Source organism: Solanum verrucosum, unplaced genomic scaffold (assembly GCF_900185275.1).
Source record: "Solanum verrucosum unplaced genomic scaffold, falcon-dt-bn FXZP01000060.1, whole genome shotgun sequence".
Taxonomy (NCBI): Eukaryota; Viridiplantae; Streptophyta; class Magnoliopsida; order Solanales; family Solanaceae; genus Solanum; species Solanum verrucosum.
Genome location: NW_026020129.1, coordinates 9,307,554 through 9,319,274, shown reverse-complemented (window position 1 = coordinate 9,319,274; position 11,721 = coordinate 9,307,554). Strand labels below are relative to the sequence as shown.

At 28.7% G+C, this 11,721-nt stretch overlaps 1 non-coding gene across 1 annotated transcript; it reads left to right on the top strand.

The window, feature by feature from the left end:
- Positions 1-7,329: 7,329 nt before the first annotated feature.
- LOC125827234 (small nucleolar RNA snoR114) lies at positions 7,330-7,418 on the top strand. Its single transcript, XR_007442984.1, has one exon. It is a non-coding gene; the product is annotated as a small nucleolar RNA snoR114 (small nucleolar RNA).
- Positions 7,419-11,721: the final 4,303 nt, after the last annotated feature.

The window sequence follows — 11,721 nt, the reverse complement described above, 5'->3', positions numbered from 1 at the left end:
TAAGGGTAAACAATATAGAAAATTAATTGTCTTTTCTTTGAATATGTTAAAAATGACCATAAGTAAAAATGAAAAAAAAAAATTGAAATAGTGGACAAGTAAAAATGAACATAAGGATCAAATATATTCAAATTATTTTGTATTAATTTCCATACTTGCTTATTTAAAATCTCCACACTTGAAGTTTCAAGGGAACATTGTAGGATATTTTCTTGACATTAATTGGGTTGTAGTTCTTGTATAGGACGAACCCAAGTGTTAAATAGTGATGTTTAATGGTGTGTAGGGAGTAATCGTCTAGTCGTTGTAGGTATGAGCGTGTCAAAATTCGATGAATAAAAAGAAAATAGATAATTCTTAAAGTCGTAACTCGCACCATAAAAAAATCAAGAAAATCTCTACCATCAAGACTTCTGAATTATTGGAAGTTTATTATTTCAATGAATTTAAGTTTCATGGGAACTTTGCAGTTTGCAGGAGATTTTCTTTACCTTAATTTTGTGGAATAATTAAAAGTTTATTATATTTCAATGAATTTATGTGCCCTCTAGAAACCACCATATCATTTAATAAGTTGAATATGGACAAGGTCCCAGAGGACCCAAAACCAATGGCCTACGTCATGTTAGAAACAAAAGTCCTCTTGAATTAATTTTTTATACTTAAATGTTTTGAAAATTATGAGAAAAAATATTCAATTTAATCATTTTGAATTTGAAATCGTAATGATCCGATTAATCAAATAATTAGTTTAATCATTCCTGTTGTATTATACTAAAAAGATAATACTTTTACTTGTTTTTATATTTGTTTTTTTAATATTAAATTAATTTTTAATAAATATAAATGAACAATTAAAAGTGAACCATAGAAATCGAGAACGGCAAGAACATGAGACAATTGCTGGGTTTGCACTTGCACCACATGCCTATAAGGATGGGCTCCTGAAAAAACTTTCATTAAAGTCCAACCAACCAATTAATATTAACACTGTTTAATTATTTTTTTTATTTAAATAAAAGATACTACTCAACAAAATTAATGAATGGGCAAATAAATGCCTACACAACCCACCAAATTTTTGTCAGCTCTTCATAACCTCTAAGCAACATCTTTATTCACATTTCACTCTGCTAATATCTATCTTCATTTAATGACTATTTTGCCCTTTCAAACCTTTTTTTAGTATTAAATAAAATAAATATAAATTTTCGATGGACGATTTTGTCAGAAATATGAGATATTTGATGAAAATAATTATCGAAAATGTTCTTGATACGTTAATATTCAATGAAATTTATCATAAATTTTCATCGAAATTTTACATTTTTTATTAATATGATATCAATCAAAGCACATTATTTTTTATTATCGGTCCCTTAATCGACTATACCTTTCATAAAGGTAGAGTTCTTTAAGTTTTTCTCATAATCGAGTTAGTTGACTTTGAATATCAAATGCTTAAACAAAACAAAACAAAAAAACTTCTCATAAACTATTTGAGAATTGAAAAGTTGGAAATATTATGAGGGTATATATGTCATTTTATACCAGACAATATTAGTTTTTTCTGGTTCTTATCTGCACCACAAGTTCTTTAAATTAAAACACATATTAATATAAAGACTTGTCACCATTCAACAAAAGTTCTAAAAAAACTCAAAATTAGATCACCTACTTATTTCCCTCTCTGTCCATATTTTCCCTAATATTTCTTCATCATATAATCATCATGAAAATTCAATATCCTTCTTTTCAATTTCTGCTAATATTGGTAATTATACTCTTCATTAGTCAATTATCAAGTTGTAGAAAAATTCAAGAAATTACTCCAACAAGCATAGAGCAAAGATTGAATTCAACAATTTCATGGAATAACTCTGCACCATCTCCAAAAAAATCAAGAAATGAAGATATAGACAAGAGTTATAGAGTATCTCATCGAACCGTTCCCGGAGGACCAAATCCACTTCACAATTAATCATCATGTTCTAGTCAGCTTACGTTCACTTCTTGTACTGATAGCTCTGTTCATCAAGATTTAGCATGTAAGAAGGAAATTATTAAACTTTTTTTTGTCTCTATTGAAATTTGAGCGCTGATCTTTTAAGGTGTTCATCGACTTTATTGATCGTTAGGTAAAACTCTTAGGTGGCCTTTTGTGATCAATTGGTGTTGACTTCTTAATGTTTCACCAAATTCTCAAGTTCTTTTTTGTAGCTAAGTTTGATATTATACATTTTTTTTCATAATCTTTGTATTGTACATGGAAATCAAAGATGTATACTAGGAAAGTCATGATATAGTACTTCAAATTGATTGAATTACATTTTCTTCTCCATCTTCTTTCTTTCTCTTGTTTTTTAAGTTTTTAATTGCATACAAAACGTGAAAACTGAAGTAACTGGTAAAGTTATTATCATGTGATCAGAAGATCCCACATTTGAGCTTTGAAAACAACCTCTTATAAATATATAAACGCTAAGATTGTTTACAATAAACTCTTATGCTCTGGCGTCATAGATATCGTCCAACAAATAGTAGTAGTTGAAGAGCTACATCATCGCTCATAAAATTTCAATATATAAATTATGCAATCAAAGTATAGTGAGATAATAGTGTGAAAACATGCCAAAAATTAAACCAGTTTTTGAATAGAACTACCAACCAATCAATACTTAGATCAGCCACCGACTTAATAAGTGTTAAGTAAAAAAAAAAAAATTAAAAAAATGTGAAATATATTTTTTAGTACGAAAATTGCAAGTGATGTAAAAAAAGTCAACTCATAGACAATTAAGTAGGTTTGCCCGTAGACAAATTAAGTAGCAAATTATTGTTTATTAGTCTCTATTCAAAGCATAGTGCTTAATTTAATAATTTTAAAGTAGTACAAACCATTTATAATGGTGGGCAAAACCAGCTAGTTTTCTCATGGATATAAAGACTAAAGAGTACTTATAAAGTAATATAATCCACATTAGATTAAATTATATATATTATAAAGAAGAGAAGATGATAAAAAACCTCTCTAGTAAAAGATCATCAACAAGTATCATGTGATTTAATATTTTGATATTCTGAACATAAAAGAATCACATCGATAAATGTTTTAACGATCAATAAAATAAATAAAATCATGAAACTTAAAGTTCAAATTTGGATTTAAAAGAAAGGAAAAAAATGTATAGACGAAATAGCTGAGGGCATATAAATTGACTGAATGCGACTATTATAAAATTATAAAAAGGTTGTATATATATAATTTGTTCTTTTTCATATGTAATTCCTTTGGACGGTCAAAAAAATTATAATATTAAAATATATTCGGAAGTGACTCTGATTACATATGACATGATTATTTAGATTTGTAATAGTGAAAATTTATAGGTATTAAATATAATAGTTGAGTTGTACACAAATTAATTTGGATATTACTATTATTAAAGAAAAAAAAGAACATTATTTGTGCATGGTTACATGAGTTGTTAATCCTCCTCCCTATAGGCTATATATATATATATATATATATTATTTCATTTGGGCATAGTAAAAAACAACTCTTTTTGGAAGTATTTGGTGTCGACTTCAATAATATGACAATTAATTAATTGTGATGTGAAGTGATTAGTAGTTTAATATGTATTTTGAAGCAACAATAAGTGACTTCTATGAGTACTTAGTCTTCCATGAGAAACACTCAAATTAATAATACAATATGATCATCATGCATGCGTCTACAAAAGGACTTCTTCGACCCTATCAAATTAAACTAATTGGTTATAACAAGTTATTATTCCTATCGAGCCTTAGGTGTGTGTTCTAGAAAATATTTTTTTAAAAAAACGTTTTTTTAATTTTTTTTCATATTTTGTTGGTCAAAATATTAAAGAAAAACAAGTTTCTTGAAAGCGAGAAAACTGTCATGACCCAAAAATGGATGTGATGGCACTCGTCGTATCCCACCAAGACAAGTCAGCCTAAAACCCAATCATTTCGATAAAGTGCGGAAATAAAACAAAGTTCAATAGCAATTACTATTACGAAAACAAGTCAACTTAATTCAATCCCCAAAACCTGGTTGTCACGTGCACAAGCCTCTAATGTAAATACTAGAATTGAAATAAAATACGCAAGTCTCAAATGATGTTGTCTTTCAAGTAAAAACAAAATCATAAACAGGAGTAAGGAGGTTCGCTGAGATGACAAACAGCTACCTCTCAGATCTCCACAGAAAGCCTCGGAAACGAAGAGAATGGAAGGTATCACGAAGATCCGGGCTCGTAACCTACAAAAGATTGTAGAAGCAAGGGGTGAGTACCAAACCACACGGTACTCAACAAGCAAACCTCTAAACACAAGCTAAGGGTACAGAATACGGGTACTCCTTACACCCCATCCTAACCTCCATAACTACAACCTGCATAAAACCAGCCCAACCTAACAATTCACAGTTTACAAAGCATACAGCTCAACAATAGCACTCTAACAGATCATATATTCTCAATAACAACTCAATATTCATCAATAGTTTCACAGAAAGGCACTCACAAGATCAACAACACACAAGATCAAGTTAATTCATAATAAAAATGTGCAATGCAATGTCAATTATAGTGATGCATGTCTGACCTAATGATACACACCCGCTGTCTCTCAGTCCGGGACCCATGGGGGACATATCTGTCCATGCATCCATCGCGGCGCGCGATACGTCCCTCGAAATATAATATCCGTCGCGGCGCGCGACACGTCCCTCAAAATATAGTATCCATCGCGGCGCGCGATACGTCCCTCGAAATGGTACATCCTCTTTAATTTCTTATTCTTTTTCAATGCACATAACACTTGTCACAACCACGTCTCAGAACAATGCAAATGACATGTTCACACAAACAATGAGGAGATGACCATTTTCATAACATTGCACAAATCACAACTTCAACGATGATTCAACAAGTCTTTCAAACAATTCTCAACACATTACACAAACAATTGATCACATTACTCCCAAACATACACCACAAGGAAATACACGAATTCCACACGCTTAACAAGGGTTTAGAAATCCACTTGCCTCAAATAACCGAACAATCACTCCTAGACTTGAGCCTTCCCTTTTCGTTGAGCTTCCAAATCAATACAATCTATTCAAATAAATAACCATAATAAGATTTCGAAATTAACAATATTCATATTACTCTATGTCCAACTAGACCCAAGAGCTCACCCAAACCTAAAATCAAGTTCTTATAGCTTGGTGCCAACTAACATGTCAACTCTCATATTTCCAAATTTCAAGTCTACGGTTAAGTCATAATTTCTCCAAACACTACCACCCTAATAGCTTTCATATAATATACTACACCCAATATTTAATAACATATCTCAATATATCAAACTTGAGTCTTATTATGATAACCTCAAAAATAATTCTTAAACCAAAATTTAATATATAACCAGTGTCCTTTAACAACGAACCAGTACTATTCAAGTCTACGAAGAAATATGCAGCCATTAACTAATTTCGTAAAAAAAAACATACTTTTTTTTCCAATGATCACGTCATCATCAACCCTTCATATATATATATATATATATATATATATATCACTAACTTGTCCCAACTTAATTTGACAGAAAACTAAAACTGTCATGTGAGTTGGATTATTTAATGTCTAATGTAATAAACATTATAATATTAAAAGGATCATGAACACAGTAACTCATTAATGAGCCAATACGCAGTAACTTGCTTATATTAACCAAAAACTTATAAAAAAAATTAAATTGAATCATTAAATACTTATTAAATATAATATAATTGCCATTATCTCTGGCCACAATCTTTCCAAACAACAATCACTAAACGACATTCCAACAAGGAGGATATTATTATACTAATGTATACCCCTATCTTAGAAAACTACTTACAATAAGAATTAGACTTGAGGTTTACCTGAAGCACGAACTATTTTTCTTGCGACGCTAACTGTGCCTCTACGCCTCTCTCGTACAATTCTTTTCTTTTCCTCTCTCAAATTGTGGACTAAAAATGTTAAACCCTACTAACATATTTTAATATTTCATATTTGACCCATTATTATTAAAAATAATTAAATTACCTGTAAATTAATTAACTATAGTTAAATGACTATTCAAAATTATCGAAAAAAATGATTTTCCAGGTCCGGGTCATTACAAAAACAGACATACGTAATTAAAGAAACCAACTAACCAAGTTTCATAAGTGATATTTCAAATTCATCATCTCATTTCCACATATCCAATGCTTCCCACCCTCAACGTAACCCTTGACGACCATCCCATCCCCTCGAACTCTCACTCTAAGTTATAAATGCTCTTAAAATAAATAAAAAAATCACTTACTTATAAAATACTAGCAAATAAATAATTATAAAAAAATAACTTATTTTTTAAAAAAAATGTTTTTTTGTGAAAAAAACATTTACTTTCTACCAAAGGCACACCTTTAGTCATGATATAATTTGGCAAGGAAGAATTGTAGAATATGAGACTATAGTATCTCATTTTGCTTCCCCACAAGATGTTCAAGCTAAGCAAGAAACTGAAGTTTAAAGTATACTATAATTAATTAAAGTTCAAATATTATTGTTGACTTTATTCACAATACACACTTCTTCAAAGATAGACCTAACACGTAAGCTACTAAAAGTCATGTTTGCTGATTAGATAAAATGGAAGTTGGAGACACCTCTTAAGGTTCGAGAGGTCTTGTGTTTGAGTATCCTTAGTATGAAGTAGTCACCTTTGTGAGATAATATTTTACCCTTAAATATTGAATTTTCTTATGCAAATTTAAATTTAGTCGGATTTCAATATAGGTATCGAACACTGGATGAGAAATAAAAATAAAGGGTTCAAGTTGTTGAAAAAATGGAAGTGGAGATTAGATTTGACTTTTCTCGTATCAGATTCTGTTTATATCAAGTCAAATAATTTAATTTTAATATTCAAAAGTGTGAATTGAGAATATACATCATGTATAATAACTTTAGTAAATCATGATAAACATATGTATGAAAGACATCTTGCATTCATTTTAGTATAAACACACAATTGAAAGATGCAAACAAGTTTAATTAATATGAGTAGTCTAGATTTCACTTTGTGAGATTTCATTTAAATATATTGTTGTTGTAAGCAAGTTTATTGTTGAAAAAAGATAAACACAATACAATATAAATATAATGTGAGAGTATAAACAAGTAGCACCAGTGGTCTAGTGGTAGAATAGTAGTCTGCCACGGTACAGACCCGTGTTCGATTCCCGACTGGTGCATTTGAGAGCAATGACGTTTACTTGCACAAAGTGTGAACGATTGGGTTGTCACATACATCTGATTTATAAGATGAGATAATGTGTATCTGAGCTCTAATTTTTTACTCCTTTTTTCTTTTATCTTGGTGAAAGTTTATTTTAAGTAAAATTTTGGACAAAAGTATTGAATTCCGGTAAATTGGTAACTTTGACTCTTTTTCTCACGATAACAATAATAACAGTTACTCCCCAGTCCCAAAAGGATAGTGAAGTGAGGTTTTTTTTATCACAAAATTAAGGATCGATAAAAAAATATATTGTGTTATTCTCAAATTTGAAAATAACAATGTACATTTGAATCATCTGATTGTCCATTTTTCAGTTTTTATCACAACCTTTTAGATTATGTTGTTAAGATTTTTCAAAAAATGTCAGACAAATACATGTCGAATCCTTCAAAAGTACTATATTTTTAAAGAACTCAACACGAATGTAACAATATCTTTTTGTTGAATTTGATTATTCAAGCAATATACAACTTTTAAGTACGTCATAATAACCATTATAGATAGAGAAAATACATAAAGTCACCTCTGAAGTTGTCCTGAATTTTCAAAAAGATACCTGAACTTTACGGGTGTCCTATTACCTCATTGAACAATTTCAAAATAGTATGTATACCCCATTTTTCACCCAATACCACTTATACAAAAATATTTGTATGTTACACACTAAGAGGTCGTTTGGTGTGAAGGATAACTTAAAATAGTCCTGGGATTAAATTATAGTGCCACTTAATTTGTTGTTTGGTTGGCAAGTCCGGGCTAAGTTATCCCTTCCCATGGGTGGTATAGTAATCCCGGGACAAAATGACTAAATGACAAAAATGTCCCTTTAAACACTTTTTATACATTACTTTGCACATCCATGAAGGGTATTTTTGTAAACTTATATGTTGTTTTTAAGATTTATTATTTTGAATACAACAAACCAAACACTCAATAAAAAATAATCTTAGCATAAATTATTCCATCATAATTAATTTCATCATAATTTATCTCATCATAACTTATCCCATCATAACTTGAATATTCAAACCAAACGACTCAATAGTCACTTTCCACGTGTTAAAAATAATTTTTAAATATTTTTATATGATTTCTTTGCTTTTCTTTTTCTTATTTTTCTTTTTGTCTTTCTTCTTCTCCCCAACTCTGTTCTTCTGCCATTCTCTTCCCGCTGCAACATTCATCAAACCCGTTGTGGCGGGGCGGATTTTGCAGCAGCACTACCAATTATTTCAAACTATCACCAATTAATTTATTTATGAAAATAAACACCGTCAAATAATCAAAATCTAAATACTCAAAATATCACCAAGTCAAAATCTGACATTTAAATCACCACCTTCTCCAACTTCTTACTCCTAAATCAAGTTTATCATAGTTTAACTACTCCCAAATCCCAATCTTGGTTTGTAGGAGAAAAAAAATCACTAAACTAATTTGTTTTTCAAAAAAAAAGAAAAGAATAAGAATGAACACAATAACATTAGTTTTAAAAAAACAAAGACCAAAAAAGAAAAAGAGAAAAAGAAAAAAAAATGAAGGAAGTTATGGATGCTCAAGAAATATGGGAAGCTAATGATGGTAAGGAAGATGAGAAAAAAAAATTGAAAAATTAAAAATTATTCCTAATAAAGTTAAAAAAAAATCAATACATGATTTTTATATTTTTTTTCTTCAAAATAAGTCAAATTAGGAGTGTCACATGACAATTTTAAGTTGGTCTAAAGCTGTATCAAGAGTCCTTCACGCACCCATATTTCGTGACAACACGAGTGGTGTTAAAATTAGTCAAAAAAGTATATTTATTGTTGATTTAGATAGTTTCCTGGGGTAATAGGACACTCGCAAAGTTAAGGTGTCTTTTTAAAAATTCAAACAACTTCAATGGTGACTTTATGTCTTTTCTCTTATAGATAAAATAACTTATTCAAGATCAACATGAGAATGAAGACTTAGAAGATTATCAGTTGTAGCCTATATATGTCCTCTCAAAGATGAATAAAAAAGAGGAAATGCAACATAAGAGAAAATATAGATAATAGTACTTAACAAGTTTCAAATTGACTATTTGTTATGAGCGAGATGCCTTTGTGAGTTGCTAGCACCTTCATAGGAAGAATTTTGCGCGAATAATTCAATCTTCACTAAGATAATTGAATCTCTATTACGATTTTTTATAACTTTATGATTTGCGATACTTACCCCTTATGCAATTATTTAAGAAATAGTTTTTCCCCTCCGTGGTCGATATTAATTGTGCTTTCCTCTCTGATTATGGTTCATTCCCTTTGTAGTTAGACGAAGACGTACTTTTCTTTGGATACATAACAATATGTTATATGTAGTAACATTCTATAAAAAAATTTTAAAAATTGTCATTTCTATTTAATTTTTTTGGCAAGAAGCCATGGTTATTCTTGATATATGGTTTAATTTCAAAGAGGGAAATTGATAAATTGAATGTGAATCTTCAATATTTAACTTTGGAATCATCTTATTTATAGAATGTTGGTGGATTTTTTCAATTTTAAATAACAAAGTTGATGGATAATACTTTAAATGGGAATGTTGTATTTAAATAACTTGATTCACATATTGTTAATACTATATAGTATTCATTGTACCGTCTATTATGCATACAATCATATATAAATTGACGTATAACTTAATACAAATATTTTAAAATATCGCACACCAAATACTGCATTAATTATATGACCATTATTTTTTTCCTTCTACGGCCATTAAATGATGCATTATCTTATGCACAACTATAATGATTGGAGTTTGATTCTTAATTCATGAAATTATGACTTCGAGCATCGTTTTAAAAAAAATTGAGAACCAATATGTATTTGAAAAATCATAAAAAAAAAAGTAAATTAATTTAATTATTTACAAACTACCTTCCAAGGAAATAAAGTTTAATTCTTTGAATAATAACAATAATTTCAAATGGGAGTAAAGACTTTTCTTATTTGAAGTACTATCTAAACATATATATTTTTTTCATTTTTTTTCTTGTTTAACAAACACACCACAAAAATTTAGACAAACTATATGTGACAAATCATAATTTCAAAGTTGGTAAGAAAATCCAGTCAACCAAATTTAATTTGCAACAACTATGGACAGTCTATTGTTATTGATATGAAATGAAAATTTCCCTATTTAGACTGTGAGCAAATGTATATCTAAATAATTTTAAATTTCCATTAATATCAATATTAGACACAAAATTTAAAATTAAAATTTGTATTGATGATTTTTTTTTTTAGATATATATATATATAATTTTTTTTTAGTAAATTTAAAGAATATATTTTTGCCACGTGTTTCTCCACTCGTAATTTAAAGTTCAAATATTATTGTTGACTTTATTCACAATACACACTTCTTCTAAGATAGACCTAAGCTACTAAAAGTCATGTTTGCTGATTGGATAAAATGGAAGTTGGAGATACCTCTTAAGGTTCAAGAGGTCTTGTGATCGAGTGCTCTTGGTATTAAGTAGTCACCTTTGTTAGATCATCTCCAATTCAATATCAAATTTTATATTAGATCCTAAATTTGGTGTTTTGAGCTCCAACTCGCACCAATTTTTACATCAAATTTGGTGTGTGAATAGTGTTACACCAAATTTGATGTAACACTATTCATCACACCAATTCACTTTTTGAATATTTTAATATTATTTCATTATACAAATTTTTAATTAAACATTATATAAATTGTATGTTTTAATTAAATCTCTTGTATATTTAATTATTTTTTATGTAATATTTTTATAATATTAATTTTAGATATAAAATTTAGCTTTTTTATAAAAAAAAATTCTATATATGAATTTTTTTTAAAATTAAATTTATGTTAATTCTACTATAAATTATAATTGGATATATTATTTAAAAATTATGGTACAAAATAATTTTATATTAAACAATTATAAAAGGAAATACTATGAATTATATATGGTGAATGTTTTCGAAAGAATTTGTTTTATGAAATAAGAAAATATAAATGAAATAAAAAATATTAATATAATAATGAAGAGGGAAAAAAATATTCTTTTTTGGTGTAAAATTTGATGCAGTGGGTTGGAGTTAATTATACAAAAAATAGTGTTGACACCAAATTTGGTGTTTGGGTTGGAGATGCCCTTAGGTAGCATTTTACCCTTAAATATTGGATTTTTCAATGCGAATTCAAATTTAGTCAAACTTCAATATAGGTACCAAATACTGGATGAGAAATCAAAGAAAAAGGTTCAAGTTGCTAAAAAAAATGGAAGTAGAGATTAGATTTGACTTTTCTCGTATCGGATTTTGTTTATATCAAATCAAATAATTT